This window comes from Schistocerca cancellata, chromosome 5, assembly GCF_023864275.1.
Source record: "Schistocerca cancellata isolate TAMUIC-IGC-003103 chromosome 5, iqSchCanc2.1, whole genome shotgun sequence".
NCBI classification, from domain to species: domain Eukaryota; kingdom Metazoa; phylum Arthropoda; class Insecta; order Orthoptera; family Acrididae; genus Schistocerca; species Schistocerca cancellata.
In genome coordinates, this window is record NC_064630.1 from 393,040,337 (window position 1) to 393,064,802 (window position 24,466).

Sequence of the window (24,466 nt, forward strand, 5' to 3'; positions counted from 1 at the left end):
TCTCTTCTTGTCCAAACTATTTACCGTCCATGTTTCACTTCCATACATGGCTACACTCCATACAAATACATTCAGAAATGACTTCCTGACACTTAAATCTATACTCGATGTTAACAAATTTCTCTTCTTCAGAAACGCTTTCCTTGCCATTGCCAGTCTACATTTTATATCCTCTCTACTTCGACCATCATCAGTTATTTTGCTCCCCAAATAGCAAAACTCCTTTACTACTTTAAGTGTCTCATTTCCTAATCTAATACCCTCAACATCACCCGACTTAATTCGACTACATTCCATTATCCTCGTTTTGCTTTTGTTGATGTTCATCTTATATCCTCCCTTCAAGACACCATCCATTCCGTTCAACTGCTCTTCCAAGTCCTTTGCTGTCTCTGACAGAATTACAATGTCATCGGCAAACCTCAAAGTTTTTATTTCTTCTCCATGGATTTTAATACCTACTCCGAATTTTTCTTTTGTTTCCTTTACTGCTTGCTCAATATACAGATTGAATAACATCGGGGAGAGGCTACAACCCTGTCTCACTCCCTTCCCAACCACTGCTTCCCTTTCATGTCCCTCGACTCTTATAACTGCCATCTGGTTTCTGTACAAATTGTAAATAGTCTTTCGCTCCCTGTATTTTACCCCTGCCACCTTTAGAATTTGAAAGACAGTATTCCAATCAACATTGTCAAAAGCTTTCTCTAAGTCTACAAATGCTAGAAACGTAGTTTTGCCTTTCCTTAATCTTTCTTCTAAGATAAGTCGTAAAGTCAGTATTGCCTCACGTGGTCCAGTATTTCTACGGAATCCAAACTGATCTTCCCCAAGGTCGGCTTCTACTAGTTTTTCCATTCGTCTGTAAAGAATTCGTGTTAGTATTTTGCAGCTGTGGCTTATTAAACTGATAGTTCGGTAATTTTCACATCTGTCAACACCTTTCTTTGGGATTGGAATTATTATATTCTTCTTGACGTCTGAGGGTATTTCGCCTGTTTCATACATCTTGCTCACCAGGTGGTAGAGTTTTGTCAGGACTGGCTCTCCCAAGGCCGTCAGTAGTTCCAATGGAATGTTGTCTACTTCGGGGGCCTTCTTTCGACTCAGGTCTTTCAGTGCTCTGTCAAACTCTTCACCCAGTATCGTATCTCCCATTTCATCTTCATCTACATCCTCTTCCATTTCCATAATATTGTCCTCAAGTACATCGCCCTTGTATAGACCCTCTATATACTCCTTCCACCTTTCTGCTTTCCCTTCTTTGCTTAGAACTGGGTTTCCATCTGAGCTCTTGATGTTCATACAGGTGTTTCTCTTATCTCCAAAGGTCTCTTTAATTTTCCTGTAGGCAGTATCTATCTTACCCCTAGTGAGAGAAGCGTCTACATCCTTACATTTGTCCTCTAGCCATCCCTGCTTAGCCATTTTGCACTTCCTGTCGATCTCATTTTTGAGACGTTTGTATTCCTTTTTGCCTGCTTCATTTACTGCATTTTTATATTTTCTCCTTTCATCAATTAAATTCAATATTTCTTCTGTTACCCAAGAGTTTCTACTAGCGCTCGTCTTTTTACCTACTTGATCCTCTGCTGCCTTCACTACTTCATCCCTCAAAGCTACCCATTCTTCTTCTACTGTATTTCTTTCCCCCATTTCTGTCAATTGTTCTTTTATGCTCTCCCTGAAATTCTGTACAACCTCTGGTTCTTTCAGTTTATCCAGGTCCCATCTCCTCACATTCCCACCTTTTTGCAGTTTCTTCGGTTTTAATCTACAGGTCATAACCAATAGATTGTGGTCAGAGTCCACATCTGCCCCTGGAAATGTCTTACAATTTAAAACCTGGTTCCTAAATCTCTGTTTTACCATTCTATAATCTATCTGATACCTTTTAGTATCTCCAGGGTTCTTCCATGTATGCAACTTTCTATCATGATTCTTAAACCAAGTGTTAGCTATGATTAAGTTGTGCTCTGTGCAAAATTCTACCAGGCGGCTTCCTCTTTCATTTCTTAGCCCCAATCCATATTCACCTACTACGTCTCCTTCTCTGCCTTTTCCTACACTCGTATTCCAGTCACCCATGACTATTAAATTTTCGCCTCCCTTCACTATCTGAATAATTTCTTTTATTTCATCCTACATTTCTTCAATTTCTTCGTCATCTGCAGAGCTAGTTGGCATATAAACTTGTACTACTGTAGTAGGTGTGGGCTTCATATCTATCTTGGCCACAATAATGCGTTCACTATGCTGTTTGTAGTAGCTTACCCGCATTCCTATTTTCCTATTCATTATTAAATCTACTCCTGCATTACCCTTATTTGACTTTGTGTTTATAACCCTGTAGTCACCTGACCAGAAGTCTTGTTCCTTCTGCCACCGAACTTCACTAATTCCCACTATATCTAACTTTGACCTATCCATTTCCCTTTTTAAATTTTCTAACCTACCTGCCCGATTAAGTGATCTGACATTCCACGCTCCGATCCATAGAACGCCAGTTTTCTTTCTCCTGATAACGACATCCTCTTGAGTAGTCCCCGCCCAGAGATCCGAATGGGGGACTATTTTACCTCCGGAATATTTTACCCAAGAGGACGCCATCATCATTTAATCATACAGTAAAGCTGCATGCCCTCGGGAAAAATTACGGCCTTAGTTTCCTCTTGCTTTCAGCCGTTCGTAGTACCAGCACAGCAAGGCCGTTTTTGTTATTGTTACGAGGTCATATCAGTCAATCATCCAGACTGTTGCCCTTGCAACTATTGAAAAGGCTACTGCCCCTCTTCAGGAACCACACGTTTGTCTGGCCTCTCAACAGATACCCCTCCGCTGTGGTTGTACCTACGGTACGGTTATCTGTATCGCTGAGGCACGCAAGCCTCCCCACCAACGGCAAGGTCCATGGTTCATGGGGGGGAGGGCTCCGACAGTAACGCGGGGAAATCACACCGCCGGCAAAAAATGCAACCCTCTCAAGGACAAGGTCATTTTATTGATATGTGAGGTGACAGGTAGTTCATTATTGTAGGAGAATATGCTAACAAATTCAGACCAAATGAAGCACACTTGTCACAGTGAAGTGTGCCCAAACAATCGCATCAATGAAGAGTGTATCCCCCTCTAGAGAGAATTCAATTACATAGTCTCGCATGCAAGTGTCCGTAAGAGTGATGAACAGCATCCTGCGACAGACTGCCACAAGCCTTTTGTTGCAGTTCGGCAGTGGTTCTTGTAAGCTCGGGAGAACGAATAAGTTCTCCCTTCATCATGTCCCATACGTGTCCAGTAGAGGAGAGATCTGGTGGGGTTACTGGCCAGGGCGTTGTTGTAGACAATGAGGGGCGCGCTGCTTCGCATCACCCGTTATGCTGAGTGCATTTTCCTACTGAAAAAGAAATAGCAGTAGCACGGGAATAACATCCCTTGTAATATAGCAGACAATGGTTACTTTACACTGTAGAAACAGAAAATGTGACCGCGAGTTGTAACTGACGGGCCCCCAGACCATTAAGCCTTGGATGGAGCCTGTGTGTCGTGGGCGAATGCCCTCTGGAATAGGAAGCTCACCAACTCTACTTCTTACCCATGTGCGTCTGTCTTTCGCCTGCAGACAAAACCTGCCATCGTCACTGAAGACAACAGAGCGCCGTTGCACTGTCGAGACAATTTCAGTGCACAAGAGGAGTCATACTTGGCGGTATCGTGGTGTCAATGGTAGCCTTAATTTTGCTACAAGCAGTCTATTCTCAATGGTCCCTAATGACACAGCAACTGGAACACATGCCCGGGTGACATCTCTGGACGATGATAGGTCGGCCACCGCTGTTCGCTCAATGCGTCACTCTTGACGTGTGTCTGTACCCCATCGAGGTCCACAACCTGGTTTACAGGTTGGATATGTTCCACATGCTACTGTTGTGAGTCGTGACACACCGTCGATACTTTGAGCTCCATTTTAACAGTAATCCATCGATACGTCCGTCCAGCTTACCTCTGGCCCACAGTGCGCCCGTGTTCAAATGGCTGAAGCTGTTCGACAAGAGGACGTACTCGTCGGTGGAGCGTGGTTGTACAAGGGGCGTTTGAAAAGTCCGTGCAAAAATAAAAACTACTTACGTGTTTGGGGTAAACCTTTTTTATTTTTCGACATAGTCTCCTTTTAGACTTACACACTTCATCCAACGCAGTTCTAATTTGTTGATCACTTCCGAATAATAGGAATTGTCCAATACTGCAAAATAGCTATTAGTTGCTGCAATCACCTCCTCGTTTGAATAAAATCTTTGTCCCGTCAGCCATTTCTTCAAATTGGGGAACAAATAATAGTCCGAGGGAGCCAAGTCTCGAGAATAGGGGGGATGTGAAACGAGTTGGAATCCTATTTCCAACAATTTTGCGACCACAGTTGCTGAGGTGTGTGCTGATGCATCGTCGTGATGGAAAAGGACTTTTTTGCGGTCCAATCGCCGTCGTTTCTCTTGCAGCTTGGTTTTCAAACTGTCTAATAACGACGAATAATATGCACCTGTAATAGTTTTACCATTTTCCATATAGTCAATGAGGATTATTCCTTGCCAATCCCAAAAGACAATCGCCATAACCTTTCCGGCCGAAGGAATGGTCTTCGCCTTTTTAGTGCAGATTCTCCCTTGGTAACCCATTGCTTAGATTGCTGTTTGGTCTCGGGAGTATAGTAATGTATCCATGTTTCATCCACACTGATAAAACGACGCTTAAAGTCCTGCGGATTCTTCCTGAACAGCTGCAAACCATAGTCCAACACTTCACACGATTCCGCTTTTGGTCAAGCGTGAGCAATCGTGTAACCAATCTTCCGGATAGCTTTCTCATGTCCAAATGTTTATGCAAAATATTATGTACCCCTTCATTCGAGATGCCCACAGCACTAGCAATCTCACGCACCTTAACTTTTCTGTCATCCATGAATTTTATCAATGATTTCTGGAGTCGTAACCTCCACAGGACGTGCAGAACGTTCAGCATCACTTGTGGCCATATGGCCATTCCGAAAATTTTGAAACCACTTATATACTTTTCTAATCGAAGGTGCAGAGTCACCCTAATGTTTATCAAGCTTTATCAAGCAATGGCCGCGGAATCCTACGTTTACATTTGATTACCCTCGAGTTTGCCTAGGTGGCCCTGTGAACGAGATGGCGGATTCTGCAATTGTGTGTGCCACATACTGCCCTACAGGTTCATTGTCATTTGCAAATGGCTGTTTCTACTAGAAATTCGGGTCATTAATTGTCTCTAAAAATGACCAAAATTCGCAGGGATAGCTGATGTTCTATTGAATTGTGATTAAATCACTACTCTTTGAGATAGGAGTCTAACTAGTCTTTCTCCCACGATTTTCCGAGCATACATATCTGGGTGCATTGTATGACACGGACGGCTGGTACAACACCCTTGTTCAGTCTCACCCTTTAAGTTCCCACGTTACAGATGCGGAAGCAATATCAACAACAGAACACAGCACGTAAAATCTGTAGCAGGGAAGGCGAATGAAAGATTTAAATTTGTTAGAAGAGATATCTGAAAGTGCAAGGCATCTGTAAACGAAAAGCACACAAGATGCTAGTGTGACCAATTATAGCTTCACCATTGGGAGTATTTATCTACTGTGTATGCCAGCTGACATCAAACGAATTCAGAGACTGGTCAGTGTAGCCTGTATAAAACAGAAATTCTCAGGGAACTTCAATGGATATATCAGGAAGAAAGGCGAGTTCATTTTCGCGAAACCCTGTTGGTAAATATAGAGAGCTGGTTTCGAGTTCTGTGTGACCATTATTTTGGCAGTGTCGCACAACTCGCGTATGGATCACGACTGTAAGAGGTATTAGAGCGTGTATAGAAGCATATCGACAGTCATTTTGCCCTCATCCTATCAAACTAACTCGTTTCGAATCCCCACTCTCTTCTGGCGTGCCCAAGGAAAAAGAGCGCCAAAACTTCCATCGACAAATGAAGGCCCACGACCAGGGTCATTCTATGAACGAGAAGACTCTACCTTTTCGAATTCCCCTCTCTGGTGAAAATTAGGAACATCTGACCAGCCCAAGGAAAGCACAAAACAACGTGCTTTAAACGTTTGAAATGTCCAGTGGTTGTGCATGGCGCCAAGTGGTCGCTGTGCCATCGCGTGGGAGCGCATGTTGGTTGGTTGCTTGGTTAGTTGATTTGGAGTCTCTTCAGATTAGGGAAGGATGGGGAAGGCAGTCGGCCGTGTCCTTTCAAAGGAACCACCCCGGCATTTGCCTGAAGCGATTTAGGGAAATCACGGAAGGCCTAAAACGGAAAGGCCGAACGCGAGTCACGTGTGCTAAACACTGCACCACCTCTCTCGGTGGAGCGCACGCCAGACACGTAATGTCAAGGTAAGACGCCGTACAGTCGCCCCCAAAGTACATGAGTAGAGACTTGTCTTTTCAAAGTCGCTTTTGTCCAGAAATTTTCACGCATGGCTAACAAAAGAGAGAGACACTGTGCTGTTATCGCCCTGTGGTGTGGAGCAGAGGCGACTCGTAGTCTAACTTTTATTATATTAGTGAAATCAATATTGCTCCTGCATTTCCATATTAAGACGTGCTTCAAGCTACGCAGAAAAGGGCGGAATGAGTGCACTATCTACATGCTGGATAGCAATTATTTCTTTCGTAACTGAGTAATGTTCTCCTTACGTGCATTCATTAGCTGAATTAATCTTAAAAGGTGACTGACATTGATCTACGTGAAACGAGCCATTCATAAAGTTGACAGACGCTTTTCAGCTTTTACGAAATACCACCTCCCGTCCCTCATCACTTTACATGTCACAGCGTACTGTGCACTCATACTCTACGTGCCGACCTTGCGTTTTGAAGTAATGCTGCACTCGCCTCTGCAGTGAGTTATGAGTTCTTTCAAACACCCCAGCTTCATCTCGTAAATCCGGGCAAGACTGTACAACTCTCTGCTCCAGATCTTCGGCCATATCAAGAGGAGTGCTATATGCTTCGCTTTTGAGATGGTTAAGACGGGAAGATCCAGAAAGTCGGTGCCAGGTGACGTTAGAGGCCAAGGTAGAGAGGCCTGTCCATCCTGGACCGTAATGGATCATGTCTTACATCAGCAGCAAACTGATCTGCGCTTCATAATGCACCTATCACATTCCCCAACGTTGTGTAAAGGGTAATGATGTAAATTTTGGTATATGGATTGTTATAACTGACTACCCACAGTTGTGAGTTGTTATAGTTGACTGGGAGAGCACCTATGGCCTAGTGGTAGCGTCTTTGATTAGCAACCAAAATGTCCAACTCAGCATTGGTGGTTGAAGAATTCCGGCATAAAAAAGTAATCCTCATTCAGCCAACGGGCTTTCAAAAATGGCGGAGGAGCGGACAGAGGTTCAGAGCACTCTCTTGTCCTTGGAGTGGGTAACTAACAGTAAAGTTGGAAGAATTAGGAATGATGAACGGCATGTGGATGCAGAAGGCAATGAAAACCACTGCGTTAAAGACACGTGTTTGTATCCACAGGACATGTGGCCTGTAATTGAAAAAGTATCGTGATGATATCTCCATTGCCAAAACATTTCGGAATAGTCCCATTCAGATCTCCTGGAGGGGACTGCCAAGGGGGAGGTGATCAGGAGAAAAATATTGAATAACCAACGAAAGGTCAACGTTCTAGAGGTCGGGGCGTGTATTGTCAGAAGCTTGACTGTGGTAGGTAAGCTAGAGAGCCTGAAAAGGGAAATTCAAAAGCTCAATCTATATGTAGTGGGGGCCAGTGAAATGAAATGGAAAGAAGGCAAGCATTTCTGCACAGGTAAGTATAGGGTAATATCAACAGAAGCAGAAAATGGTATAGGGTAGAAGGGCTCGTTATGAATAGAAAGGTAGAGTGTGGGTTACTGTGAACAGTCCAATGATAGTGTTGTTCTCATTAATATGACCAGCAAACCAACATTGATAGTTCAGGTATACACGTCGACGTCGCAAGCCGAAGATGAACAGATAGAGAAAGCATATGAGGATACTGGACGGGTAATGCAGTACGTGATGGGAGAAGAATGTCTTGATACTCGTGGGGGACTGGAATGCGGTTGTAGGGGAAGGATTAGAAGAAAGAGTTAAGCGAGAATATGAGCTTGGGACTAGGAATTAGAGAGGAGGAAGACCGAGTTTCGTAAAAAATTTCAGCTGGTACAGTAGGAAAAGGCCGGTAGACACGGGAAGATTTCGGGTGGATTACACAATGGTTGGTTGGTTGTTTTGGCGGGAGGAGACCAGACAGCGAGGTCATCGGTTTCATCGGACTAGGGAAGGAAGGGGAAGGAAGTCGGCCGTGCCCTTTCAAAGGAACCATCCCGGCATTTGTCTGGAGCGATTTAGGGAAATCACGGAAAACCTAAATCAGGATGGCCAGAAGCGGGATTGAACCATCGTCCTCCCTAATGCGAGTCCAGTGTTCTAACCACTGCGCCACCTAGCTCGGTACGCAATGGTCAGACAGAGATTCCGAAATGAGATACTGGATTGTAAGGCGTACCCAGGAGCAGTTATAGACTCTGATCACAATGTAGGTTGAAGTTTAAGAGACTAATCAGGAAGAATCAATTCGCAAAGAAATACGGAAGTACTAGAGAATGGAGGGATACAGTTGAAGTTCTCTAAGGCTATGGATACTAAAACAAGGGATAACTCAGTAGGTTGCACAATTGAAGAGGATTGGACATCTCTAAAAAGGGAAATCACATAAATTGGAAAGAAAAGCATAGGTACAAAGAAGGCAACTGCGAAGAAACCATGGGTAACAGAAAAAATACTTCAGTAGATAGATGAAAGAAGGAAGTACAAAAAAAAAATTCAGACTAATTCAGGAATAAAGAAATACAAGTCGCTGAGGAATAAAATAAATAGGAAGTGCAGGGAAGCTAAGACGAAATGGTTGCATGAGAAATATGAAAAATCGAAAAACATATGACTGTCGGAAGGACTGACTCAGTTTATAGAAAACAAAAACAACATTCGGTGAAATTAAAAGCAAGGGTGATAACATTAGGAGTGCAACTGGATTTCCACTGTTAAATACAGAGAAGAGAGCGGGTAGGTGGATAGAGTACACTGAAGACATCTAGGAAAGGAAAGATTTGTCTGATGCGATAGAAGACAGGAGTAGATTAAGAAGAGATAGTGGATCCAGTATTAGAATCAGAATTTAAACGTACTTTGGAAGAACTTAAAGATTCAGTAAGGCGAAAGGGATAGACAACATTCCATCATAATTTCTAAAATCTTTGGGGGAAGTGGCAACAAAACGACTATTCACGTTGGTATGTAAAATGCATGAGCCTGGCGATATATCATCTGACTTTCGGAAAAGTATCGTCCACACAATTCCGAAGATTGCATAAGCTGACAAGTACGAGAATTATCGCACAATCAGCTTAACAGCTCAAGCATCAAACTTGGTGACAAGAGTAATATGCAGAAGAATGGAAAATCAATTAGAAGAGGTGTTAGATGACGATCAGTTTGGCTTTAGGAAAGGTAAAGGCACCAGAGAGGCAATTCTGATGTTGCGTTTGGTAATGGAAGCAAGACTGAGGAAAAACCAAGTCACGTTCATAGGATCTGTCGACCTGAAAAAAGCGTTCGAACGTATCAAATGGTTAAGGTGTTCGAAATTCTGAGGCAGATAGGGTAAGCTATAGGGAGAGACGGGTAGTATATTACATGTACAAGAGCCAAGAGGGAATAATAAGAGTGGAAGACCAAGAACGAAGTGCTCAGATTAAAAAGGATGTAAGACAGACATGTAGTATTTCGCCCCTAGTGTTCAGTCTGTACATGGTGATTGTAATTAAAGCTAAACTTTCAAAAAGCTGTAGAAGTAACACCACTGGTCAGAATGACGTCAAATTGCAACGGAATATTGCTGTCGAAGAAGGGGGAAAACGTATGGCAGAAGAAGAAAAATAGTGTTAAAATTGATCAATAGATAGCGTTGTATGTGTCAGAATACGTAAATTAAATCACCTGTCATGCGCACGACCCATTGAAGTTGGTATAAACACGCCGGGTACACGGCTTTTCCTCCTTTCGCGTCTGCAACGTTCGCCGTGGCTGTCTCAATGCAGGATCGCGCTCTGGTTGTAAAGCTCTATTACAAGAATGATTGACTGTGCACACGCCGCTCTGCAGAAGTTCCGGGCACTGAAGGGTTTGAAAAAAGTCGTTGGTCCGAGAACTGCCGTGGGTCTGGAGAAAATGATTCGGAAATTCGAAAAGATGTGTTCTTCTGGTGTGCAACCTGGTAGAGGTAGGAAACAAATTGATTCGACGGCAGTGGAAGTAGTGGCCACAACAACGCAGGAGGAGACGAGTAGTGATGAGCAAACGTGTAGTGCACGGAGAATTGCCCGAACATTGGACATACCCGTGAGTACGGTGCGTAAAATCCTACAAAACATCCTCTTACGCTATCCATTCAACATTACCCACGTGCACGAGTTGCTTCCCGTTGACCAGCAAACAAGAGAGACCTTTGCTTTAGAATTACTTGCTCGCATGGAAGTGGACAATGATTGGCCGTAGAAGATTTTGTGGACAGACGAAGCCCACTTCCATCTGACAGGATATGTCAATACACAGAATTGTCGAATATGGGCAACGGAAAATCCATACGCAAATCGACCAGTACTACTTCACCCTGAAAAAGTCACTATGTGGTGCGGGTTAACGGCATCTTTTATCATAGGGCCATATTTTTTAGAAGAGACAGGTGCTTCCGCTCGTGTTACCTGTACCGTCACTGGTAAGCGCTATGGTTGTCTTTCACGCAACCACGTCATTCATGTTCTCCAACAGCATGGATGTGTGGATGTGATCATTTTTATGCAAGATGGCGCACCTCCACACATTGCAAATCCAGTTAAGCAGCTGCTGAAGCGCCATTTCCCTACAGCCTGACTGTTCCTATCACTTGATCTTAATCGTTGTGACTCTGGCAGTGGGGCTATCTGAAAGATGTGTTCAGTGTTCCGATTGCAAACTTGGCTGCATTGAAGGCACGGATTGCGCAACACATTCTGAACGTGACCTCGAAAACACTTCGATCAGTTGTGGGACATGCTGTTTCTCGATTTCAAAATGTTGCAGAAAACGGTGGACAGCATCTGAACATGTTTTGCGCCAGTCATATGGAAATTAAATATCCAATTTGATTCTGATTTATGCTTTTTATGCGGTTTTTGGTCTCAGAACAATTTAAAACCGATTTTTCCCATCCGTTGTGATACGACCTTGCCGTGATAGATGGGCTTACGTAACTAACAGTATTACACCTGCATACCCATGCACACTGAGTAGTACAGTTTGTTTAACGTCAAACCTACACCTAAGGCGTTTTTGTATGATTCATTTGTCATTTGTAGTCGACCACTATTAAATTATGATGCTTACAGCGCCATCTATTGCTACATTTTGTAAATATTAATTTTCTTCTGCAATGCGTTTTCTCCATTCTCCGATAATATTCCGTTGCAATTTGACATAATTCTGGCCAGTGGTGTTATTTCTACAGCTGTTTGAAAGTTTAACTATAATTATGATCATTCTATACATCGAAGAAGCACTGAAGAAAGTTTCAGGAGTGGAATTAAAATTTAAGGTGAAAAGCTATCAAGGATACGATTCGCTGATGACATTGCTCTCCTCATTGAAAGTGAAGAATTATTGCAGGATCTGCTGAATGGAGTGACCAATCTAATCAGTACAGAATATGGATTGTGAGTAAGTCGAAGAAAGACGAAAGTAATGAGAAGTAGCAGAAATGAGACTACGAAAAACTGACATCTGGACTGATTATCACGAAGTAGATGAAGTTAAGGAATTCTACTACCTAGGCGGCAAAATAATCGATGAAGACATGAAAAGCAGACTAGCACTGGCAAAAAGGACGTTCCTGGCCAGGAGAAGCCTACTAGTGTCAAATATAGATCTTAATTCGAGGAAGAAATTTCTGAGCGCACCATTCTATGGTAGTGAAACATGGACTGTGGAAAAATCAGGACAGAAGGGAGTCAAAGCATTTGAGATGTGGTGCTACAGACGAACATTGAAAATTAGGAGTACTGATAAGATAAAGAATGAGGAGGTTCTGCGCAGAATCGAAAGGAATACGTGGAAAACACACATCACACTGACAGGATGAAAGGACATTTGTTAAAATATCAGAGAATAACTTCCACGGCACTAGAGGGAGCTGTAGAGGGCAAAAACTGTAGAAGAACACAGAGACTGGAGGACATCCATAAACAATTGAGATCGTAGGTTGCAAGTGCTACTCTGAGATGAAGAGGCTGACACGGGAGAGGACTTCGTGGCGGGTGTCAACAAACTACTCAAAACACTGAAGTCAAAAAAAGCTGAAAGCTCGCTCTTAGCTTCTGAGCTGACGCAATCAACGAATTTGAATATGCTGCAGTGAACGTAGACTTTTACGAACAGTTCATGTCCACTGGTTTGGTGACCTCACGGGCAAAGGATACGTAAGGTACGGCAGGTTCAATATTTACCATGTTCCTCTCAATAGATGGAAGTGGTTAATACTCAGGACTCCCCTTCAGCAGGAGCGGGTTTGAAATCCCACTCTGCCCACATTTTAGTTTTACGTGTGGTGCGACATAAGCCTGCGTTTTGTAGTAACGACTCGAATAACTCCAATCGGAGGCAGACCCAATATGTTAGACATACAAATACTAACGTTCTAATATGGAAATTTTGTTAGTGTTTAAGTATGTAAAAAATGGGCCGCGCTTGTACCAACAAAACCACACATAAATATCCCGTCCTATCTCGATAGCTCAAAGTATTAGGAGAATCGGTTAACATGTGGTAGCGATGCTTGATATAAAAGACAAGTGATTTATACGGCACAGCAGGGCCACATATGATGATTGCTATGCACTGCGGGACGTTATTAGCCGGATAAAGCCAGAACTGCGCGCCCATAAACCGTTTCCTGCAGACTACGAGGACAGCGCCGGGATGTGTACCAACAGTGACGTCACTGTTGAGAGGCAAGCAGCAATTTGGCTGATTAGTTTGCGGAAGATAATCGATCATGTTAGCACAAGTAGATCACAATGCATCAACTATACTGCAAGTGCCCTAAATAATAGCTTAATGTTACAGGTGTATGCGGACGCGCAGTAATAATTGCTTTCTGATAAAAGCCTGTGCCGATGAGGATGTGAGGGTGTATGTATACTCGTGGATATCGACTACAATAATTTCTTAGTGATTAAAAGATAAAGGATAGTGACAGTATTGTGATTTTCGTATATTTGTATTACATGTGATGTACCACAACAATTATTGCTATTTTGAGTCACTGTTGGTACTCATTCGTGACGGAGTGCCACCATACTGACTGGAATGCAGTGTCCCGGAGAGGATATATATGTACTGTTGAAACCTATAAGGGTTCAAGATGGTGTCACGCGCTTGCGACAAAAAGCTGTAATAATACGACAGGCTACGTTACAGTAAGACTGGGTTGTGATCGACCTGTGCATTATTAGTCAATGGAAGGTAAATTACGAGGTTCAGCTAATGCAGATGAAAATTTGTGCCAAGAACAAGCCTACAATCAAACCTCCGGCATATCGAACGGAATAAAACTATTTACAAAATTTTAATATCCGTTGATGCAGATTCGAGTAAAATATTTGTGGATGCCGAAAAGGATAAGGGACCTTCGGATGCTTACAGAATTTCTCTTGTTCACGCATATGTCAACCTATGGTCTCACTCCCTGCTGAAAATCTGGAAGGGATTTTCGTAGCAACAAAGAAGACGCCTTGAGATTAGTCAGCGGTATGTAGACAATACCGTATTGTTACATGCTCTCAGTTCTTATTTAAAGAATCTTTCTTTGCATCTAATGACAAGAATATGGATACAATGTTCAAGCTACATAAAGGAGTCATGAAAACAATTACAGAAAGTAGTGCCCGAGCGCACTGTTAGGATCTGTGCAAATAATTGGAAATCATAGGCACCATCTAGCCTGTAATTCTAGTCCATGGTAAGGAAAAACTAGTAATTATTTAACAGTTTATGAAGGGACAAAAATTTACGTTGCAAATTTCGTGTCACGGGTTGCAATATTTCTCTTGATGAACATAACTGAGTGACTCCAGCACTTAACATCAGTTTTGGTTGGAGGGTCACACTACTTGTTAGATTATTTTTGTTGGTTTCAAATATGACGGTGTAGTGGCAGTCTATCGGTGGTGGAGATAGTAACGATGTATCGATATGTTAGAAACAACGATATTTATGCAAATAGCACAGATATACTGCCATAGATAACTATACAGTCATTGTATCAGCAATACAAATACACTTTCATAATTCTGTTTTCTGCGTGCTTCATGTTGTCAAATGTCAACGATCACTGCTATCCACACTCTTGGCCAAATAAAAATAATAAAATGAATATTCATTATTTCAAGTAACACGTTGGTAAATCATGTTAGAACTCATTTATTTGGTAAAAGTTCTTAAAAAGTTTCTAAGGAATTCATTTTGATTTTTCGGCTGGAAAGATATTCCACATTGGTGTTGTGACCTTCAATACAAAGAGTAGACTGATGCAGCTGCCCTCGCTTGTCATTCCTATGGCAGGCTCTTCATATCCGTGTAATTGCTACATCCGACATCCAATACAACTGCTCAGAGTATATAAGCCTTAGTCTTACTCTATAATTTTTACCCTCTATACTTTCCTCTATTGCCAAATTGCCAGTTTATTGTTTCAGGATGTGTCCTATCAACCAATTTTTCTCTCAGTCAAGTTGTGCAATTAACTTTTTTTTCTACTATTCCATTTAGTACCTCCTCTCACAGATCAAACGAATTGTTGTCTCTCACTCTGAATAAGCGCTGAAAGGTTTCGATTGACTCGCAGAATATTTGAAACCGCCCAGGAAGTGAATCACTATCTGTCTGAACTCATACGTGATAATGCTGCTACTTTTCTGAAGCAAATCAAACGTTTCCATCTGTGTAGTTCAGCTGTTCAATCACGTGGGTTGACTTCAAATTGATCACGTGATTTTCTGTACGTTTCACTTATACTTTACGAGTGCGGTGTCAGCTGCTAAGCTAATATAGTGATACATTGAACCTAACTATGATGTGTCGAAAGAAAGAAGAAAAAAGGGCATAAATAGTATTAATTATAGCATGTATGGTAAAATCTTGAAAACTTCAGACATGTCCGTCAGCTATGCGGTTCACATTACAGGCTTCTTGTTCTGAACACATACAGGAAAATGAGAGTGCCTTTGCCTTGTGCTGCAAACCATTGCTCAGTAGAAACACCAGTATACCCGTCAGCACCTGTACGTGTCAATCACAGGATGATTCCTTTAGAGATACGGGAGCAGCTGTGTTCCAGACTGTGTGGTTTATATTAAGACATTACTTCAGTATTGTTGTGTCTTCTGTTCCAGCTGAGAAACTACAGTGCCAGAAAAGAATCGCAACACTAAAAAATAATTAATGTAGAGTAATGAAGTTTCGATAATAAATCTGCCTAGGTAACATACTTAAGTACTTACCGAGCGAGGTGGCGCACTTAAGTACTTACCGAGCGATGTGGCGCAGTGGCTAGCACAATGGACTCGCATTCGGGAGGACGACGGTTCAATCCCTCGTCCGGCCATCCTGATTTAGGTTTTCTGTGATTTCCCTAAATCGCTCGAAGCAAACTCCAGGATGGTTCCTTTGAAAGGGCACGGCCGACTTCCTTCCACGTCCTTCCCTAATCCGATGAGACCGATGACCTCGCTGTCTGGTCTCCTCCCCCAAACAACCCAACCCTCCACCCCCTGTTACGCTCATACGGCAGTCAAACAAGCATCTTAAGTAATTAACATCGCAAGATCACATATCTGTGTAAGTGCGAACAAGTCATTCCAAATGTGAAATGGTGATACATTAACAACCAGTATAACTGCCAGAATGTTCAAATGTGTGTGAAGTCTGAAAGGTGGCTACACTGAGTCACAGCACCAGAAATTGCGCCAAAGATTATTATTTCGCCACCTCCACCGGGGCAGTGGTAGTTCAGATGTTGTCGTGGGCAGTGCTTGTTGAGAGGATGTCGAGAGCAGTACTGGTTAGGTTGGTTATTTTGGGGAAGGAGACCAGACAGCGAGGTCATCGGTCTCATCGGATTAGGGAAGGACGGGGAAGGAAGTCGGCCGTGCCCTTTCAAAGGAACCATCTCGGCATTTGCCTGGAGTGATTGAGGGAAATCACGGAAAACCTAAATCAGGATGGCCGGACGCGGGATTGAACCGTCGTCCTCCCGAATGCGAGTCCAGTGTCTAACCACTGCGCCACCTCGCTCGGTGAGAGCAGTACTAGTTGAGAGCGTGTCGTGTGCAGTTGTTGTTCTGTTGGGCGAGACAGTAGATGCTGTTCGATTGGTGTAATGTATAGATGGAAGATGTTGCAATGATCACAGTGTATTTTTCGTCAATATATATGGTGGTAAAAAAAAAAAATTATTTCACATTTCCTTAATGACAATGCCTCTTGGTCACAGGTTCGGTCAACAAAGCATCTGGCTCGTGTTCATGTATTAGACTTGTAATTCTGGTTTCTATGTGCAATTACAGTATTTCTGGTTTTTCAATTAGTTCATTGTAAATGGTGTTTAAAATATCTTGTCTTATTGAGGAAGAACCGTGCCAGATACATGTATGTTGAATCACACTACCACACACAGAACAGTTACACTTGTGCTTTGTTGTTTCGTAGCTTTTATAGTTGCAGAGGACTTAATTAATCAGTTGTGTTAACGGAAATTTCCCTTCATTCTTTATTGTTATTTTATGCAGTCAGATTGCGTACTAATACTAGTCAGGGCCAACTGGTTATGAGACTTCGTAACCGGACACAAGGCTACTAAAATTATTGCATATTAATTAAGCCCCCATGCAAGTCTTATGGGACTTAACTGCTAAGGTCATCAGTCCCTAAGCTTACACACTACTTAACCTAAATTATGCTAAGGACAAACACACACACACACCCATGCTCGAGGGAGGACTTGAACCTCTGCCGGGACCAGCCGCACAGTCCATGACTGCAGCGCCTTAGACCGATCGGCTAATCCCTCGCGGCCAGCATGTTCAGATCGAGCATGCAGATGTGCAAGAACTATGTTGCACAGGTGTCAGAAGTCAGTTTGTGGGATGCAGTTCCATGCCTGTTGCACTTGTACGGTCAATATAGGGTCTGTTAATGCTGGTTGTGGATGACGCTGGAGTTGTCGTTCGATGATATCCCATATGTGCTCGATTGGAGACAGATTTGGTGATCGAATAGGCCAAGACGATGTGTCGACATTCTGTAGAGCATGTTGGGTTACAACAGCGGTATGTGGGCGATCGTTATCCTGTTGGAAAACACAGTGTGGAATGTTGTTCATGAATGGCAGCACAACAGTTCGAATTACCAGACTGACGATCAAAATTCAAATGGTTCAAATGGCTCTGAGCACTATGGGACTTAACATCTATGGTCATCAGTCCCCTAGAACTTAGAACTACTTAAACCTAACTAACCTAAGGACATCACACAACACCCAGCCATCACGAGGCAGAGAAAATCCCTGACCCCGCCGGGAATCGAACCCGGGAACGCGGGCGTGGGAAGCGAGAACGCTACCGCACGACCACGAGCTGGGGGCACTGACGATCAAATCTGGAGTCAGGATGAGTGGGATAGTCACACGACTGCTACAGATAAGTTGGTAGCAGGTCCTCCACTGGCCTCCTCCTAACCTACACGCGGCCATCACTGGCACCGAGGCAGAACCAGCTTTCAAAAACACAACAGACCTCCACTTTCCCCTCCAATGAGCTCTCGCTTGATACCACTGAAATCCCAAATGGCGGTGGTTTGGAGTCAGTGGGATGCATGCTACAGGGCGACTGGCTCGGATCTGTCCTTGAGGTAATCGATTTCTAACAGTTTGTTGCGTCGCTGTGATGCCAACTGCTCCTCAGATTGCTACTACAGATGCAGTACCATGCAAAAGAGCCATACGCCGAGTACTATGATCTTCCCTCTCGGTAATGTCACCTGGACGTCCGGAGTCCGGTATTCTTGGGACCGTATACCCTCGTGACCGCCGATACCAGCAGTCATGTACAGTTGCTACATTCCTACCAAGTCTTTCTGCAGTATCGCAGGAAGAAACACCCAGCTTCTCGTAGCACTCTTAAACGGCCTCGTTCAAACTCAGTGATGTACTGATAATGGCGTCTTTGTCGTCTTAAAAGTATTATTGACTAGCATCCACTCACGTCCACTCTCAAAGGTAAGTAACGTTCACGACCGTCACAGCGTATATTTACAGCAAACCTTGTTTGCATCCTCGTAGTGGCATTACTGGCGCCACTCTTAGACAATTGACGCGAAATTTGTATAGACATCATCTCTGAGATACAGAAACACGCCTACCAACTTTCGTTAATGTAGCACAACTTCTTCTTGGTGTCGCCATTTTTCCCTCAGTGCATTTTCAGAGACTGGCAACAGCATGACCGAAAAGGGAAACAAGTGATCACTTTTACAACCTAAGGAATTGCGTTCTGGAGAAACAAACAAGTTGGTCTCTCTGTCTGAAGAGTATTAGACCTTATTTACACATTTTGAAATTTTTTTGAGAATGTGCGTAAGACTGAGTTGACATCACTTTTGAGTGTCATTATCCTGAGTCAAGACTGAAGTAAAATACAATGTAGAACTATTATAAAACGTTAATGTTGCTAATTTCCAAATATTGTTTTCAAGCAGTCAGAGATTTGTACTACCATACGTTTGATACAATTAATCAGCTCTACGAATTTTCTTTCATATAAAATCAATGACAATACTTAAATTTTTCTTATGAAAATCAAATAAATTTGACTTACGTGTCGATCAACAGTAATGGAAGTGAGCGTATGGCATCGCTGGCCGGGAGGCCCCATTTGGGGAAGTTCGGCCGGCAAGTGCAAGTCTTATTTCATTCAACGCCACATTTTTGACAGACATCTCACAGAGCAAACTGAAATATTAACATGCTTTTTTACCCCAGTCTCTGATCACAAATGAATTCTTTAGACGATGACCGGTTTCAGTCTGTAATTACCATCTTTAGATCTTTTTTACACCATGTCCTAAAGTGATACGGCCATAATGGTATCGTCAAAACATATAAATATAATCAGCATAGCATCGTCATATAGATTTAAAATATTAAGATTTTAAATATTAACATACAAATGCAACAAAGTTTTTCAAATACGAATCAATCATTCTGATACATCGAAAATACGAGGCTAGATAATATTATTGTATTACAGGCAAAATGTCGGTATTAAGCAGAAAATTCTTCGAAAAAGTCTATATATCGATCATTCACACTATTTTGCCATCTCTAGCAGGCTCGTAATTTACGAGTAAAACGAAAGGCAGCAGTAATGTGAAGTGGAAAGTTCCATTAATGAGGGGAGCGTGGGCATCTGATGGATTTCCAGAAGACGCAACAGAACGTCTTGAGGCTCAAGTTGGTTATCTTCTGAGCTTGGTTTATCCTATGACGTCAGTGCAGCCTCTACGAATTTTGGGGCTGTTAATGGTAGCACTACAGGCAACACCACGCTGTGGTATACGATTGCTAAAGAGGGGATATATACAATAGGAAAACCTCTTGATGGAGACAGAAACCTACGAAAGCACGCATGCAGAGCTGATTGACTGGAAAGTATGAACGTTTATAAATTTCCCGGAGTCACTAGGCTAAAAAGGTATTGTATATACTCTGTCTTGTTCCCTCCTATGACGCACGTAACACCTGCAGTATTAGCCATTGCTTCAACTTCTACAATATTTGCCTGCTGCCAGTTTCCTGTAGTCTGTCTTCAAAATGATAATACGGTCGCTGCTTCTACTATGAACATTACAAATGAAGACTGCTAGAACTTTACCGTATAATCGCAGTATCACATCACTGGGTAACTTGTAACTCACAGTGTTCATTTCATAGAAGCTGAGAACGGTGCCCGAAACTGTGTTAACATTTCTGAACTGGCTTGAAATAAATGTAATACTTACTTTTAAGGATCTGATCGACACGAGGTTTTGTCCATTTCTAGACTATAGTTATTATTGGTGTAACCTCCGCACTTGTGTATGTTCCAGGCTTGTGAAGTACTGGAGAGATGTACGGTATTGCTTCGTCACTACACGTGATTAGATTGTTGTTGTTGTTGTGGTCTTGAGTCCTGAAACTGGTTTGATGCAGCTCTCCATGCTATCCTATCCTGTGAAAGCTTCTTCATCTCCCAGTACCAACTGCAACCTACATCCCTCTGACTCTGTTTATTGTATTCATCTCTTGGTCTCCCTCTACGATTTTTACCCCCCACGCCGCCCTCCAATACTAAATTGGTGATCCCTTGATGCCTCAGAATATGCCCCTCCAAACGATCCCTTCTCCTAGTCAAGTTGTGCCACAAAATTCTCTTCTCTCCAATTCTATTCAGTACCTCCTCATTAGTTATGTGACCTACCCATCGAATCTTCAGCATTCTTCTGTAGCACCACATGTCAAAAGCTTCTATTCTCTTCTTGTCCAAACTATTTATCGTCCACCTTTCACTTCTATACATGGCTACACCTCATACAAATACTCTCAGAAAGGACTTCCTGACACTTAAATCTATACTCGATGTTAACAAAGTTCTCTTCCTCAGAAACGCTTTCCTTGCCATTGCCGCCGGCCGGTGTGGCCGTGCGGTTCTAGGCGCTTCAGTCTGGAACCGCGTGACCGCTGCTGTCGCAGGTTCGAATCCTGCCTCGGGCATGAATGTGTGTGATATCCTTAGGTTAGTTAGGTTTAAGTAGTTCTAAGTTCTAGGGGACTGATGACCTCAGATGTTAAGTCCCATAGTGCTCAGAGCCTTGCCATTGCCAGTCTACATTTTATATCCTCTCTACTTCGACCATCATCGGTTATTTTGCTCCCCAAATAGAAAAACTCCTTTACTACTTTAAGCCTCTCATTTTCTAATCTAATTCCCTCAGCATCACCTGACTTAATTCGACTACATTCCATTATCCTCGTTTTGCTTTTGTTGATGTTCATCTACTGTCCATTCCGTTCAGCTGCTCTTCCAGGTCCTTTGCTGTCTCTGACAGAATTACAATGTCCACGGCGAACCTCAAAGCTTTAATTTCTTCTCCATGGATTTTAATTCCTACTCCGAATTTTTCTTTTGTTTCCTTTACTGCTTGCTCAGTATACAGATTGAATAACATCGGGGAGAGGCTACATCCCTGTCTCACTCCCTTCTCAACCACTGCTTTCTTTTCCTGCCCCTCGACTCTTATAGCTGCCATCTGCTTTCTGTACAAATTGTAAATAGCCTTTCGCTCCCTGTATTTTACCCCTGCCACCTTCACAATTTAAAAGAGAGTATTCCAGTCAATATTGTCAAAAGCTTTCTCTAAGTCTACAAATGCTAGAAACGTAGGTTTGCCATTCCTTAATCTATTTTCTAAGATAAGTCGTAGGGTCAGTATTGCCTCACGTGTTCCAATATTTCTACGGAACCCAAACTGATCTTCCCCGAGGTCGGCTTCTACCAGTTTTTCCATTCGTCTGTAAAAAATTCGTGTTAGTATTTTGCAGCCGTGGCTTATTAAACTGATAGTTCGGTGATTTTCACATCTGTCAACACCTGCTTTCTTTGGGATTGAAATTATTATATTCTTCTTGAAGTCTGAGGGTATTTCGCCTGTCTCATACATCTTGCTCACCAGATGCTAGAGTTTTGTTAGGCCTGGTTCTCCCAAGGCTGTCAGTAGTTCTAATGGAATGTTGTCTATTCCTGGGGCCTTGTTTCGACTTAGGTCTTTCAGTGCTCAATCAAACTCTTTACACAGTATCATATCTCCTATTTCATCTTCATCTACATTCTCCTCCATTTCTATAATATTATCCTCAAGTACATCGCCCTTGTATAGACCCTCTATATACTCCTTCCACCTCTCTGCTTTCCCTTCTTTGCTTAGAACTGGGTTTCCATCTGAGCTCTTGATATTCATGCAAGTGGTTCTCTTTTCTTCAAAGGTCTCTTTAATTTTCCTGTAGGCAGTATCTATCTTACCCCTAGTGATATGCACCTATACATCTTTACATTTGTCCTCTAGCCATCCCTGCTTAGCCATTTTGCACTTCCTGTCGATCTCATTTTTGAGACGTTCGTATTCCTTTTTCTCTGCTTCATTTAATGCATTTTTATATTTTCTCCTTTCATCAATTAAATTCAATATCTCTTCTGTTACCCAAGGATTTCTACTAGCCCTCGTCTTTTTACCTACTTGATCCTCTGCTACCTTCACTATTTCATCTCTCAGAGCTACCCATTCTTCTTCTACTGTATTTCTTTCCCCCATTCTTGTCAATCGTTCCCTAGTGCTCTCCATGAAGCTCTCTATAACCTCTGGTTCTTTCAGTTCATCCAGGTCCCATCTCCTCACATTCCCACCTTTTTGCAGTTTCTTTAGTTTTAATCTACAGTTCATAACCAATAGATGTGGTCAGAGTCCACAACTGCCCCTGGAAATATCTTACAATTTAAAACCTGGTGCCTGAATCTCTGTCTTACCATTATATAATCTATCTGAGACATTCCAGTATCTCCAGGCTTCTCCCATGTATACAACCTTCTTTTAACTCTTGAACCAAGTGTTAGCTATGATTAAATTATGCTCTGTGCAGAATTCTACCAAGCGTCTTTTCTCTTTCATTCCTTAATCCCATTCCATATTCACCTACTACGTTTCCTTCTCATGCTTTTCCTACTATCGAGTTCCAGTCACGCATGGAAAATTTCGTCTCCCTTCACTATCGGGATAATTTCTTTTATCTCATCATACATTTCACCAATCTCTTCTTCATCTGCGGAGGTAGTTGGCATATAAACTTGTACTACTGTGGTAGGCGTGGGCTTCGTATCTATCTTGGCCACAATAGTGTGTTCACTATACTGTTTGTAGTAGCTTACCCTCATTCCTACTTTCCTGTTCATTATTTAAGCTACTCCTGCATTATCCCTATTTGATTTTGTGTTTATAACCCTATAGTCACCTGACCAGAAGTCTTGTTCCCCCTGCCACCGAACTTCACTAATTCCCACTATATCTAACTTTAACCTATCCATTTCCCATTTTAAATTTTCTAACCTACCTGCCCGATTAAGGGATCTGACATTCCACGCTCCGATCCGTAGAACGCCAGTTTTCTTTCGTCTGATAACAACGTCCTCCTGAGTAGTCCCCGCCAGGATATCCGAATGGGGGACTATTTTACCTCCGGAATATTTTACCCAAGAGGACGCCATCATCACTTAACCATACAGTAAAGCTGCATGCCCTCGGGAAAAATTACGTCTGTAGTTTCCCCTTGCTTTCAGCCGTTCGTAGTACCAGCACAGCAAGGCCGTTTTGGTTCGTATTACAAAGCCAGATCAGTCAATCATTCAGACTGTTGCCCCTGCAACTACTGAAAAGGCTGCTGCCCCTCTTCAGGAACCACATGTTTGTCTGGCCTCTCAACAGATACCTCTCCGTTGTGGTTGCACCTATGGTAAGGCTATCTGTATCGCTACCGTAAAATTTATACACAATAGAAATTAAACTCAAGTAAGAAGATATTTGGCACTGTGTAGTGAATATAAAGATGATGCAATTTATTTTGTTCCAAGACTACTCCTATTACTTCCGACATAGATAAATCAAATTAATGAAGGTGAGGAAGGACTCTTGTCTACCTGAATAACAAACAGAGTTCAGTACCATGACGGATATTTTCCAAAAGACGTGAATGACATGCAACATAACTCAACATAACACATCAATTACATTTATGCTTGTGTTAATAAAATGCAGGGTGGCAAATTGACTAATTCTGACTTTAAAAATGGATGACGCGATCTGACTGTAACTAATATGACTGACAATGATTGTGAACTGTTGACTGGTATGTGCTTAAATCGACAGCGACTGTTGTTCCTACGAGCGTGTGGTGCAGTGAGTGAAATTCACTCTAAAGGTTGCACGTGCCGATGCTGCGAAATACTCACCATGTAAAGTACAGTCTACCTCCATAAGCTGGAAAGAAACTGTTCCCGCAGCCCTAACACACCTTGAGGTATTCAACAGGTGTTCACTGTTAAGTTTTCTGACATCAGGGTCGACGCCCCAATCAACACACTGTTATTCTGTACAAAACTGAAACAGCACAGCTTGTGTGTCTATGTGGCCTCGAAAAAACGCAAAAGCTCTTCCTGTGACATGATATATGG